General features: G+C 36.0%; 1 protein-coding gene across 12 annotated transcripts in view; it reads right to left on the reverse strand.

The window, feature by feature from the left end:
- CLOCK (clock circadian regulator) overlaps nt 1-14,788 on the reverse strand; it is a 117,529-nt gene extending 102,741 nt beyond the window's left edge. For 8 of the 12 annotated variants that reach the window (XM_036020752.1, XM_036020724.1, XM_036020741.1 and 5 more), the window contains exons 1-2: nt 14,230-14,369; nt 13,138-13,222 (exon numbers count right to left, since the gene is read on the reverse strand). The gene's annotated coding sequence lies outside the window, so the exon portion shown is untranslated. Of the gene's footprint in view, nt 1-13,137; nt 13,223-14,229; nt 14,370-14,450 lie in introns of those variants that run through there. The other 4 variants (XM_036020733.1, XM_036020721.1, XM_036020728.1 and 1 more) reach the window with 3 other exon arrangements.

Raw genomic sequence — 14,788 nt, forward strand, 5'->3', positions numbered from 1 at the left:
ATTTTGCTTATTAATTGGGATATTTAGCTGATCTATAGCCTTAATTTTTGTTCATCTGTTACACTACAATCTAAGAGAGATGCATTAAACTCTACTACTATTCAGTATTAATGCCCTATTATTTTATACAGGTATTTGCTATTTCTCCATTACAAATTATAACCTTTACAATGATAAAGGACCCATCTTTGTCTCATTTAATTCATTTTCTTTTTACTTCATATTTTATATATAATTGTTACTTTAATAAGGTTTTTATTTTTGTACTAGTGGATACCTTTATAATCATATCCACATATAATGAACTTAGTCTTCATTTCTTCACACATTACCTATTAGTTCTCTACTATTAGCTATGCTGTTTATTTTCCCTCCTCCCTTTCTCATCACTAGATTTCAATCAACCAAAAACATGATCTTTCTTAATGTTTAACTTTTTACTGTTAGCTATACTTTTATTATAATACTTGTTCATCTTAAATGCTATTGACTCTTACTCATCACATGGGAGGGGAGGCAACTAGCATACTTAGCCCACTTATTCAAGCTCCTACCTCCTTTCTTCTTTTCCTTATGAAATTGCTGGTTGCTTCATTATTAGGGTATATAACAGATTAAGGTCTACTTATATATCCAATTCTTAATGAAGATTTCTCTGTCCACACAATTTAAAATTGTAATCCCTACCCTCCCCACCTCAACACCCATACATTCCAACCCCCTACACCCTGATTCGTTTTTCTCCATAATACTAATGACTACTACTACCATGTCTGGAACTGTCTGGTTGCTTGTCTGGTTTCTCCCAACTGGCATGTAAGCCCCCCAAGGACAGAGCTTTTTGCTTACTTTGTTCTCTGTCGTAAAACACTAGCAACTAGAACAGTGCCTGGCACACAGCAGATATTCAGTAAGTACTTGCTGTATGAACAAGATAAAGTCCATTACTAAAAGTATATTAAAAAACTATAAAATGCAATGCTGAGAAGAATTAAAGACCTAAATGAATACAGAGGTATACTGTGTTTGTGGATCAAAAGACTATTGTAAAAATGTCAATTCTTCCTCAAAAGATCTATAAGTCTAATACAATCAATCACAATCCCAGCAACCATTTTTATATAAAGTGACAATTTTAAAATTCTTATTAAATGAGAACCTAAAAAGCCAAAACAATTTTTTAAAAAAGAACAAAGCTAGAGAAATTCCACTACCAGATTTAAAGCTATAGTGATCATAACATTAAGGTATTGATGCTTAATATCTAATTCACTGCATAAAATAGTTGAAAAGAAGACCCATACATACATGATTAACTGATTTTTGATAAAAATGGAGAGGTAATTCAGTGGAGAAAGGATAGTCTTTCCTCAATAAATGGTGCTGAAATAACTATATGAGGAAAAAAACTTTTTAAAGAATCACAACCCTTTCTTAATACTAAATTTAAAAATTAATTTGAAATGAATCATAGACTTAAAGAAGTTAAAATAATAAAACTTCTATAATAAAACAAAATTTCTGATGTAGGCAAATGCTTCCTAGGATGCAAAAAATATGAAGCATAAAAGAAAGAACTAATAAACTAGATTACATGAAAATTAAACTTTTCAAAGATATCCTAAAAAAAAAGAGAAGCCATAATTTGGGAGATAATTTTCACAATTCTAACAGCTGAGAAAAGCTTCATTCATATCAGAATATAGTAAATAAAAAAAATCTCAATAATAAGCAAAATAACCAGTTTCTTTAATGGACAAAGGATTTGAGCAGACACTGCACAAAAGAAAATCTATAAATGGTCAATTTAACAGAAAACAGATTAGAGGTTGCCAGGGAAGAGAGAACTTCTTAGGGTGATAGGAATCTTCTGTATCTGCAGTGTTTATAAGAATGTATGTTTGTCAAAACTCAATCTGCATACTGAGACTGGGTGAATTTTAACATATAAATTATAGCTCAATAAATCTGGTTTTTAAAAAGTATACTAGGTAAAAAACTAAAATGCAACTATCTAAAACTTAAGAGAAAAATACTTAACACAAAATAACTCATAAAAATTAAGTATTCTGTGTAGCTTTTAAAAAAATAACAAGAAACAGTCTACATCCATGTGGGACAGAACAGTTAGCATTTAGTTCTCTTGCTGAGAACTAAAAAAGCCCAGTAAATTAAAAAATCTTGTTTTTAAGGCAGCAAAGAGATGTGGAAGCATGGTGACCAAGGTCTAAAACTCCAGAGAAGGGGAAATTGTGGAAAGGTGTTTAGATAATCTGCAGCTGTCTTCCCCGCCCCCGGGGTTATTTCCAGATGTAAGAACACAGGCTGGAAGCTGAAAACAGAGACTTGGCCTGCATGAAACACTGCTGCTAGGAACTAAAAAGCCAAGAGAACTTTTTTTGTTCACAGGCAGAAGAAAGAAATTGGGAGACTGCAGAGACTTCAAACTCAAGGTTAGCACCTCTCACAGGACACTTGCTTAATCTTAAAACTGTGCAAGATAAGAAGCTAAATAATTAATTGAAAAACTCTGTAAAACCAAGTAAATTTCCCCACTTTTGTCACTGCTAGTGGGACAAAGATCATCAAGCTTTAAACTGAAAGTCCTGGAAAACCACATGCTACAAATAAGGCACACTGGAGGAAGAGCACCACTAAACTACAAAAACAGCAACCCAGCTTCCACATAAATTAAGGTGACTGGCTCCCTATTTTATCTCCCCAGAAGAAAAGATGAAATCCCTCTGGCAGAACATACTTAGAAACGCTTCCTTCATTTTTTTTTAATTCACAATGTTTGACATTCAATCAAACACTACAAAGCATAAACAACCGACTTGACCTAACTGACATTTATAGACAATTTCACCCAACAACAACAGAATACACATTTTTTTCAAGTACACATAGAACATTTACCATGACAGACCATATGCTGGGCCATAAAACAAATCTCAATAAATTTAAAAGGTTCTAAGTCATATAAAATATGTTCTTTCATCACAATGGAATGAACTTAAAAATAACAAAAAGATCTGCAACTACATTTGAAACTAAGGAACAAACCTCTAAATAATCTATAGGCCAAAAAAGTAATTTGAACTAGATAATAAAAATATATACTAAAATTTGCAAGTAGTACTTAGAAGCAAGTACATAGCACACCTATACTGAGGAGGGAGAAAGTTACAAATTAATTAACTCAGTTTCTACCTTAATAGAAAAAAAAAAAAAACCCAAAGCTGAAAAAAAAAAAAAGATGGAAATAAAGATCAGAGCAGAAATAAGGAAATAAAAAACAGGAAAAAAGGAAAAAACAGATTTACTTTCTGTTAAACCAAAGCCAATTCTTTGAGAAGTTTAATAAAGTTGATAAATCTTCAGTTATACTGATCAAGAAAAAAGACACCAATTACCAATACTAAAAATATTGAATCTCTTTGGATTATACAGATATTGGACTCACTATAACTATTTAAAGGATAATAAGGGAATATTATAAACAACTTTATCAATAATTTCAATATATTAGATGAAATGGTCAAGTTTCTTGAGAAACTTAGCAAGCATGTGAAAATACAAAACCATACAACCACATGACCAATAACAAATAAAAACAATTTAAGTAAACCAATGCATGATACAGATATTGAAATTAATAAACAAGCATTTATATAAATATAACAATATGTTAAAGAGAATTAAAATTATTAAAAATCTATAATAGGATCAAATGGATGCTCTAGAACTAAGTTACAATGTAAAATTAAGAACACCATAGATAGGCTTGGACAAAGAGAAGATGGTTTTGGTGTACTGGAAAATAGGGCATTAGGATACCCTAACTAAAATATAAGCAGAAAAAAAAATGTTGACACATGGCACATGATCCTTTGGTGTAACAATTATTTGAATCAGAATCCATAAAGGAGGAGAGAAAGTAGAAGCAATAATTAAAGAAGTAATGAATGAGAACTTTCCAAAGACAAAAGGCATCAAAGTATAGATGCAAAAAGCTCTATGAATATAAACCAAAATACTTACAAAGAAAACCACACCTCAAAACATAGTCAAAGTACAAAAAAAAAAAAAAAAAAAAAAAAAGACAGAAGAGAAAGTCCTAAAAGTAGTCACCAAAAAAAAAAAAAATTCAAAACATAACTCTCAGTAAGACTATCAGCTGATACATTACCTTCAACAAGACTGGTAGCTGACTTCAACAGAAAGCCAGAAGACGATGAAACATTTTTTAAATGAAGATAATAACTACCATCTTAGAATTCTATACCCAGTGAAAATATTACTCAAAAAAAGTGAAATTAAGATATCTTCAAACAAAAAAATGGAAAAATCCACTGTCAGTAGGTAGGCCAGTATTAAACATACTAAAGGAAGCTATGCAGAAAAAAGGAAAACTAACCCAGAAATACAGGAAGGAAGAGCCCTAGGAAGGGTAAATATTAAAAAAGTTGACTATAAATCCATAATAATGATGTTTTCTAGAGTTTAAAATATGTATACTTAAAATTCAGAATGACAATAATAAAGACTGGAGTAGGAGTTAAAGTTTAAGGAATTGCCATTATTGGGGAAAGGTACAAGCAGTAATTTATATAGTATTAAGTATAGTTGTTATAATCTCTGGAATAACCACTAAAGATACAGAGAAATAATACATACCTAACAAGTTATTAGTGGGGAAAAAAACAGAATAAAAATAATTTGATTAATGCAAAAGAAAAACAGGAAGGATAAAAAGTAATACAAAACATATGACTCAAAAGAGAAGTCAAAATGAACTGTAGTTACAAACTCAACTATTATCAGCAAAAATGTAAATGAACTAAACAAAGTAAAAGACTAAAACTAGATGAAAATCTGTATTTATTCACAGGCAAAGACATCCAGAAAACTACTGTACAAATTCTACTTGCTATACAACTGTAACATGTAACAATGTACATGTACATGTACAAATACACACAAATACCACAGAATATGCTGAAAAATATGAAGTCTGTCCAGAAGGTATCCAGCTCCATAATATGAAAAAGAGATATTTATTGAATAAGATACAAGAAACACTGTATATAGGATAATGACACCTCAGTACCCTTCAAAGTAGGCACACAGTTCTCCCAATCGCCAGCAGCTGCCCCCTCTTGTTCTACTGAATCTCATCGAGGGGCTGAAATCTCTTCCCTTCCAAAGGTGATTTTAGTTTGGGAAAAAGCCAGAAGTTGCAGGCTGCCAAATCTGGGCTATAGGGGAACTGAGTCACCTGGGTGATTTGATGTTTTCCCAAAAACTTCTGCACAAGATGTAAGACTTGATGCATGAGCTAGTGCGTTGTCATGATGAAGCTGCCAATCACCAGTTGCCCACAGCTGTGACTTTCTGAATAGTGTCCGAATCATGGAGGAATGTTCAAGCTTAACACAAAATTTGATGCAGATTCATTGCTCTACTAGCTCAGTCATTCTGAATGCAAAGTCCACACAGTACACATGCTCACTCAATGGTATCTACCACCCCCACTGACTAGTACAGTGAGGTCATCATTGTTCATGCATGTGCATTACAGTCCACTCTCCTTGGCTGCCAGGTTACATCAATGTTGCACAAACCATTCTCATTATAGTAAGACTGGCTGGACTTCTTCCAGACAGACTTCGTATATAAAAATCTTATTCCTAAGATTTTAGGTGATTTTTCTCATAGATTTTCTTTGTGGTTTTTCATACTTTAACTCTTATCCAAGGAGGAAGACTCAGTTTCATAAAAACCACAAAGCTATTTTTCAAAAGGAAAAAATAAAAAAAACAGATTATGCCCTGGCCAGGTGGTTAATTGGTTGGAACATCAGCCCATATACCAACAGGTTGTCGATAGATACTCAGGGCACATACCTAGGTTGCAGTTCAATCCCTGCTTGAGGAGCACAGGGGAAACAACCAACTGATGTTTCTCACATAGATGTTTCTGTTTCTCTCTCCCCCTCTCCCCTCATTCCTCTCTCTCTAAAACCAGTGAACATATCCTCAAGTGAGGATTAAAAAATTTTTTTTAAATTACAAATTTTTAAATAATGATCAGTTCCCACAAATAGACTTATAGAAAAACAGTATTATTGAGTCTAAAAAGAAGACAATGTACACTTATTTCACACAAGAAACTCTAATGGTGAAACTAAGACACTTTTATAATTACAACTATATTATTTCATCACCATTTCTGATGGAGACAAAAAATTTAAGGGAAGAGATGAAAATAGCTTTTTCCACTAACAAATGTTTCTCTCATTTCTCGTCTTGCTTTTGCACCCCTATGTTCATTGCAGCATTTACTTACAATAGCCAATATTCAGAAGCAGCCCAAGTGTCCATCAGTAGATGAGTGGATAAAAAAGTTGTGATACATTTACACAAGCCGTAAAAGAGAAGGAAATATTACCATTTACAACAGCATGGATGGACCTGGAGAGTATTATGCTAATGAAATAAGTCAGTAAAAGAAAAAGTAGTACCATATAATTTCACTTATACGTGGAATCTAATGAACAAAATAAACTAACAAAATAGAAACAAACTCACAGAGAACAGACTGACAGTTGTGGGGCGGGGATGTAGGGCTGGATGAAAAAGGTGAAGGGATTAAGAAAAAAAAATCCAAAAAAACAAAAAAGAAAAAGAAAAAAAATCCTCAGAGCCACAGACAGAAGTATGGTGATTATCCTAGGGAAAATGGGGTACAGGGAGAAAGAAGGTGGTACAGGGGGGATGAATGGTGACTGAAGAAGACCTGACTTGGAGTAGTGAACACACTAAACTGATGATCTACTCCAGAATTATAAACCTGAACTGCACAATTTTATTAACTGTCACTCCAATAAATTTAAAAAGAAAAATATATTTTAAAAATGTGTGAAATTTCTACTGAACAACACAGGATAAAGGTGTAAAATAAATTTTAAGTCCTAACATATTTCATTTTAATTTGTGGGGTTTTTCTTAAATAACTTCTTCTAATATTATTTCATCTAAAATCTAAATTTCAACACAGGAAAAAGCCAGTCATGAATTTTGTGAATCAAAACTTTACTTGGCAAAGGAATTTCAAAAACTATGCAATACCATGCAATGTGGAAACATGTTCTAGTTACTTTTTTATTATTCTAAGTCATATAAAAAGGTCAAATACTCCCAAACTCTCTATATAAATACAAAATTCTAAGCAACTTATTTAAATATATTTAAGTTGCAACAACCCACCACAAAAAAAGACAAGAGCTCTATTTGATACACACTATGAAAGTAACAAAACAATATGAATAATAATATGTACTGAACATTTAACCATGTAATCAATACTCATTGTTCTAAGTAATTTGCATGTATTGTTTCATTTATTCCTCACATAATATTATGCACTAAAATTATCATTTTATAAATAAGAAAATATGATAATATTTGTCCAGGCTCATATAAGCAGTAAAGCCAGGATTTGAATTCCAAGCAGGGTAGTTATACAGCCCTGTACTCTTGCTCACTATACCACATATAAATAAAAGTAATTAAGAACTTGTTAAAGTAGTTTTCTATCTCTTAAGTTTCAGGCAAGAAACAATAAACATCTAAAAATCTCCTAGATTCATGAGAAAAGAGAAAAAAGAAGGCAGTCACTATCAAAAGTAATATTCATAAAAACCTGAGAAAATATGTAACTTTCAAAAATACACAAGACACATTAAAACTATTGCATTAAACTTTAAGAGCATATCTATTTATCTTGAAAATAATTTAACATAAGTCTTTAGGTGACACAGGATTCTTTCTTGGTATTTAAACCAGGATTCTTTCTTGGTATTTATATTTTCCTTTTAAGGAAGTGTTTTGGAGAAATCAAAAACTTCTCTATTAACTACTGCAGAAAATGTCAGAGCTCAAATTTTAATTGTGTGCAGACTGCTTCACAGAATCCTACCCTACCTAGAAGGCTTGTTCAAGAGCACTGCTATCCAAATGACTTATGCTCATGAAATTCAAAGTTAATTAAAAATAACTCAAAGAAAAACATACTTTAGAAAAGAAATATACCATTATAAAAATCTTGGATTCATTATTATTGATTACTATTAGCTAATTTATTATATACTTATGACCTTTATTTTCCAAAAAAGTTTAATCTGACATTAATACAAATTCAGTATCATTCTACTTAAATTTTATTCTTCTGAATCTTATCCTACTGAAATTTTTTTCAAGTATCAACTCTACATGATTACTAATGCTATCACTTCTAAAAGTGACATCATTATTTTAAAAATTGAAAACTTGAGTATTCAACAAAAAAAGACCAGTAAATTACACAGAGAATACTACATAGTTATTAGACTAATCATGTTGTAAATACTACATAAAAATGTTCAAGATTCACTTTTAAGTGAATAGAGTTGTGTGCACTATAATGGTTGTATTATGAGCCCATTTTGTAGCATTGTGTGTCTGTCTATAAGTGTACATATACTTATGTAATGGCTAAACAAAACACAGAAACAAAATATTCCAGAAGGTTAACAACAGCATCTCTTTCTATTGGGACTTCCAATGATATTTTAAAATTTTAACTCATTCTCTTTTTTGTTTGTTTCCTAAGTTTTCTACATTAGGGATGCACTATTTTTTTATAAGGGGGAGAAAAGAGTTTAAGAAGGATAGGCAAGTATTTACATTAAAGCCATATTTTAATACAAATGATAAATTTGTATTAGGCACACTGCCTAGGCATATGGTTTAACCCTCATTAGTACAACCCCCATTTCTTTTGTTTTATTTAATACAAAACCTTTAATCATGAATCAACCTATATTTTCTTTTTTTTAATGTTTAACATGTACCCAGATATACATTTTTTTAAAGATTTTATTTATTTATTTTTAGAGAGGGAAGGGAGGGAGAGAGAGAGAGAAAGAAACATCAATGTGTGGTTGCTGGGGGTCATGGTCTGCAACCCAGGCATGTACCCTGACTGGGAATTGAACCTGCGACACTTTGGTTCGCAGCCCATGCTCAATCCACTGAGCTACGTCAGCCAGGGCCTATATTTTCAATTTTGGGCGAGAATTAAAAATTTAAGTACCTCATTAAATTTAACACTTGATTAAGTACCTCTTAGAAAGAGATGGGAATTTTTTTCATACAACTTGATTTTATTAATGTAAAAAATAAAATGTTTCTTAAAAATAAAACATAAGTGATGTTCTGAACAGCATCCTATAAAAGTCAAAAGCAATTCATAAAAATTCATTTTTTACAAGTGATTTCTTTCTGTCAACTTCAAAGATTTAGAAAAATAAGCAGATTACATCTTTGTGAAATACCTAAAACAAGTAATATTTCTAAATCGAAACTATACTTTTGAGGATGCATTTAAGTTAATTTAACATTTGTATCATTGAAAACAGAGAAAAACAGAAATATTTTATCCACCTGATTTACAGGCATTACACCTAACATAGCTATAAAAATGACTAACAAAGGTTGTAAAGCATCTATAAATGCTAATGCCATCACAATAATCATAGTCAATTAGTAAGATTTAATTGCTCTAACACTTGAAAGTATTCTATAAATAATTCATACAACTTCATCTGGAACTTTAGAGTCAGAAAAGGAGAAAAAAATATAATATTCACTGGTACAATGCCTAAAGAAACTACGCTTAAAATTGTTTACTTTATGCCATCTGCAAAAAACTGGAAGGAAACTGACACAAAGAATAAAAGGAGTTTTGCTATAATGTGGAACTCTGATTTTTTCACCATGTTGTTTGCTTTCCTAAGTTTAAAATATTAAAATAAATATTTTAATTCAACACAGCACCAGAAGTTAAAATGTGGGGGAGATGGTACATTAAATATGTGCTTTAAAAAAGGAAATGTGATAGGAAGAAACAATTTACTTTGAATATTAACACTGCCTGACATATTAGATGGTAGACAACAGTTAACTGACAGAATTCATTTCCTAATTTAACATTTCGAACAATCCTGAATCTGAGAGCTGTACTGTAATTATCAAATAAAACATCAAATGGCTCTTTATAATAGGATAGAGTAAAAACAAAACAAAAACTATCGATCAGTTTCATAAAATGCCTGCTATAACTACGCAACTTAACTCCTTACTTCCTTAGTCCTTAAGAGCTAAGATTTGAGCTTTCAAAATCTGTCCTATCTTTCCATAACAATTTAAAAGGTTGAGAGATACACTCTCACACCAAACCCCATGTCTGCAAAAGTTGGAAATAGTCTCACCCTTACAAACTTTATATGTGTTTCTTCTGGAATATACCATACCCTATCTTGTGTTATAATCATTATGTACATACTCATTTAACCATGCTAGACTTCAAACACACTGAGGGCAGAGTCAATTGTACCCATCTTTCTATGTATCTCACATAGCTTATTAGGAAAGGGTCTTGAATAACCTGAACTTTCTGCAGATTCTACCACCTAAAAAGAATTAAGGCTTGGTAACTCATTATAGCTTGGTTTAAAAACAAACAAAAACCCCCCACAAAGACAACAACAACAACAACAACACAACACTTCTGGAACTATTAGAAAAGTAGTGTTCTTTCTGCAAGGAAAATAGTGGGTAGGTGTGGGTATGCATAGTACTTTCTCAGTTAAGCACAAACCAGACCAAAAGAGCTCTTCTCCCTTTTCCCCTCAAAGGATGGATTCCTTCTGTCTCAAAGACAGTCTGCCTGCCTCAGCTCACTACAGAGGACCTGGAGAGGCTGATGTAATCTAGGGACTTTGTTTAAGTTTGTTTGTCTGTCTGTCTGTCTGTCTTTCTTTCAAGATTTCACTTACTTATTTTTAGACAGGGAGAAAGGAGACAGGGGAAGAGGAGGGAGGAAGAGAAACATCGATATGTAAGAGAAACATTGATCAGCTGCTAGGGACCAGCCTGAAACCGCCTGAAACCTGTGCCAGGACCAGGAATCAAACCATCAATCTTGAGGTTTACAGAACGACATCCAATTTACTGAGCCACGCTAGTCAGGGCTCTAGGTACTTTCTAGTGTTCTGCAAGTACAGGAGAATAAAATCCAAGTTTAACCTGTGAGCTACTGGCTAGGCGAAAACTCTAGAAGGTGGACTTCAGAATCCTATAAAAGTCATGGAATCCAAGTGTTTCTCCTGAATTCTATATAAACCAAAGCTCATACCAGAGTGACCTCACTACAAATGTACCCCAAACCGACTGTCCCCTCATAAGTGAAAAGATACATATGTCCTAAGGGTAAATCATATGGGAAACTTTCTCAACTCCTGTCTCTGCCCTGTGGGTAATAACATAGCCCACAGAGAGACAAATGGGCAGAGCAGATGATCAATCAAGACAGTTCAGTTTTCAGGATTGAAAAGTCTATGTTTGAAAATGCACAGCAAAAAATAGACAGTTTTTACAACAGTGTTAACAGCAGTTATCTCTGGGGAGTGGTGTGAGAAGCAGAAGTATGCAAAGGAGGTTTTCACTTATTATATGTATGTACATTGTATTGTTTTAATTCTGCAAGAGCATCTATTTACTTCTGTATTTTAAAAACAAAATTTTGAAGTGTTGATTCTATTTTTTCAAAAAGATAAATTAGACCTACATAGACTTCAAAGGAAAAATAAATGCCATTTTGCAGAAGTATGACTACTAGAGACCTACAGATCAAATGGAAATAACACAACTATCATATCCTATAAAATAAAATGGAATACTACCAGTAAAGTAACAGAAATGTTCATAGCAACTGTCACCCACTATTCAACATTCACTACTTTGATTATACATTAGTCACCTCACCACAATTTTATATACGCTCTAACAACCAAACCCCTTTTCAAATTTAACCTAATTTAAAACATTAGGCTGGCAGAACTTAAAATAAAAATCCTAATACAATGTTTACAACAGTCCATAAATCATAAAAAATTTTGTTTTTTGCACCATCAGAACATTGTCTCAGTTTTAATTTTTCACAAGAATCACACACACATTTACATTTTTCTGGAGTTCATATCTTCTTTCCTTAAGAGGAAAAAAGCTTCCCAATATGAAAGGCAAAGTACCTCGACAATCAATTTTATTATCAGTTTAATGCAGTGTTCATATTCTCCAACTGTTTTGTCATGACAACTACGAAGTTTAAAAAGTAAAATTTTATGCAACTGACTCCTGAAAAAAAGGGGAAAGGGACACAAACTATACTGAAAACAGCATAATCCAGCCATAATGTCATTACATATTTTAGCAACACAAAATATGACTAAACATCTTTAGAAGTTAAATTTGTGACTTCAGCATCTTAACTAATGTATAAATAATCAAGCTTATTCTAAACTTTATTTAAAGTTTGGCTCATTCTCCTAAAAAATACTAGGAATGGTCATATTGAAAATGGCCAAAATCACCATAAATTAGGAGAAACAAGCAGACAAAAACCACTGAGCAAATTATTTTGGAGGGCACGACTTTTGTTCCATGTTGTTTATGAACCCATAATGTAGTCAAAATTTTTTAAAGACACCGTGTACATCTCATTTCCCACCCTTCCTTCATCAGACTACCGCTTCTTTTTCTCCCCCATCCTTACTGGTTTTACAGTATCTTCCCTGAGTTACCTTACACTTAGAAAAGCAAACACAAGTTCATATTCATATTTCACCCCTCCCTTAACACATACAGTCGCATATCGTTCACACCGCCCTACACCTTGTTTTTTTTCATTTTATAACATACTTTGGAGATCTTTCCATGTCAGTACACAGAAAGCTTCCTCATTCCTCTCACAGATGATCCTGACTAGTTCTATCACAACTCTCATCTCCCTTCTCCAGGCTAACCTTTAATGGTGTTCTATTCGGTCAACAACTACTTAACACCTGAATTAGTTTCTTTTCCCCCAGCAAGATTTTAAAATAACCCAGATTTGAGGCTTCGGAACAGCTACCTTTCAAAGAAAGTTAATATCCTTTTTAGAATGTTTTTCAGACAGAGGGAAAAAACATTCCACAATTTTCTCTTATCACATAAAACTACAAATTAAAATGGAATCTTCCAGTGATATTACCTTTTTTTTTTCCTTGACTTGGGGATTAGCGTAATAGTCCAATCAACAACGACAGTAATAGTTTATTTCTTGTGCTTTTCTTTCACTATAAAAGAGAACATTGGGTTTTTTTAAGCTTTAAAGTCGCATAATGTGGCATACTAATAGCAAGAAACCACCACCTGATTCGATCTTTCACCTGCCGGGTCAGAGGCCTAGGCTTTCATCTTTAGGGTTCCTGCTCACTTAATCAACAGGCCGACTACACCAGCAAAAACACACTCAGTATAAAGCTCTGCGGCTCTACGTGTTGGAAATTTCACGCGAGGGGCCAGAGCACCTGGACCGGCTACAGAGACTCGTGCTTCGCAGGCGGAAAGGGATCTAGAAAAGCCGGCCGCAGCGGTGACAGGGAGTGGAGAGGCGCGGGTTCACGGGAAGAAGACCCGGCGCTGCGTCGTGAGCCCTCGAACCCGCGCGGTCGCTCGAAAGCCCAGAGCCGCGCTCCCCAGGGACCGAGCCCGGAACCGGGACCACTAACGGAACCAGCTCAAGGGCGGCGGCAATCGTTGCTCGAACCGTGGAGCGCGGGTCAGGCGCCGCCAGAGCAGGGGTTCCCCCGGAGGAGCTGGCCGCCCCGGCGCCCCATTGGGCGCCGCTCCAAACGTGCCCAAGTTGTGACAGGAATAAAGTGGGTCACAAGGCCTAGCGGGTCCCAAGCAACAGCCCTTTCGACACTGGGTCTCCGGCTTTCCTGGCTGCTCTGCCGCCGGAACCGGCCCCAGCCCCGGGGCGTGCACCAACCACCCGGCCCCGCCGTGCACCCCAATCCCGCCCCTGCCCCACAGGTAACCCCAGCTGCCTCGGAGGGCCCCGCAGACAGGGCGGGCCTCCGCCCCAACTCCCAGGAAAAGACACACTAGAGACAGTCAGAACTTGGGCTCCAGCTCCATCTCCCGCCTTCCTCTCCCTCGGCCGCCGCCCCCCAACCCCACACACACCGCGCCCCTCTCCCTCCCCTATCCCGCGCCCTCTCCGTGTGGCTAGCCCCGGCTCCGACTTCTTCCCTCCCCCCACCCGGGAGTCTGGCTGCGGTGACTCGGAATCACCAACCTGGCTGCGTCCAGGATACAGTGCGGCTCCACAGCTGCACCTGGGGCTGTGAGTGGCGCCCCCAACTCACCCCCAATAAATTCACCGCTACTGCCGCCCGCTTCTCCTCCCCCTCCCTTCCCTTCCCCTCCTCCACCGGCACCAGGAACACGCATGCGCCGCCCTGGCAAGCCTACCGGCAGACGTCAAGCCCCGGGCCCACCCGGTGAGGCGCCACTCACCGGGAGCGCGCACGCGCCGGCGGCCAGATTTCCTCCGCGCTCTCGCTGTCGGGGGTTTCCTTTTTTAAGCCGGTAGCCGCAAGCTGTGTCTGTGATTGCGCTCCCTACTGGCGCATGCGTCGTCAGTGACCCCGCGGGCTTGGACGGCCTGAGCTCGGCGTTTGCCCCTCCCCTCACTCTCCCTTTCCCCGGCGGGTCTCCGTGCGCATGCGACTTGCCCCGTTAGGCGTCGGGAAGCCGCGGAGGGTATCCCGGGCTTCGGTGGAGGGAGACTCCGGCTCCACAGGGCCGAGTGCGCCGTCCGCGACCGCCGCCAGGGGCGGAGGAAAGCCGGGATC

Source organism: Phyllostomus discolor, chromosome 1 (genome assembly GCF_004126475.2).
Source record: "Phyllostomus discolor isolate MPI-MPIP mPhyDis1 chromosome 1, mPhyDis1.pri.v3, whole genome shotgun sequence".
NCBI lineage: Eukaryota > Metazoa > Chordata > Mammalia > Chiroptera > Phyllostomidae > Phyllostomus > Phyllostomus discolor.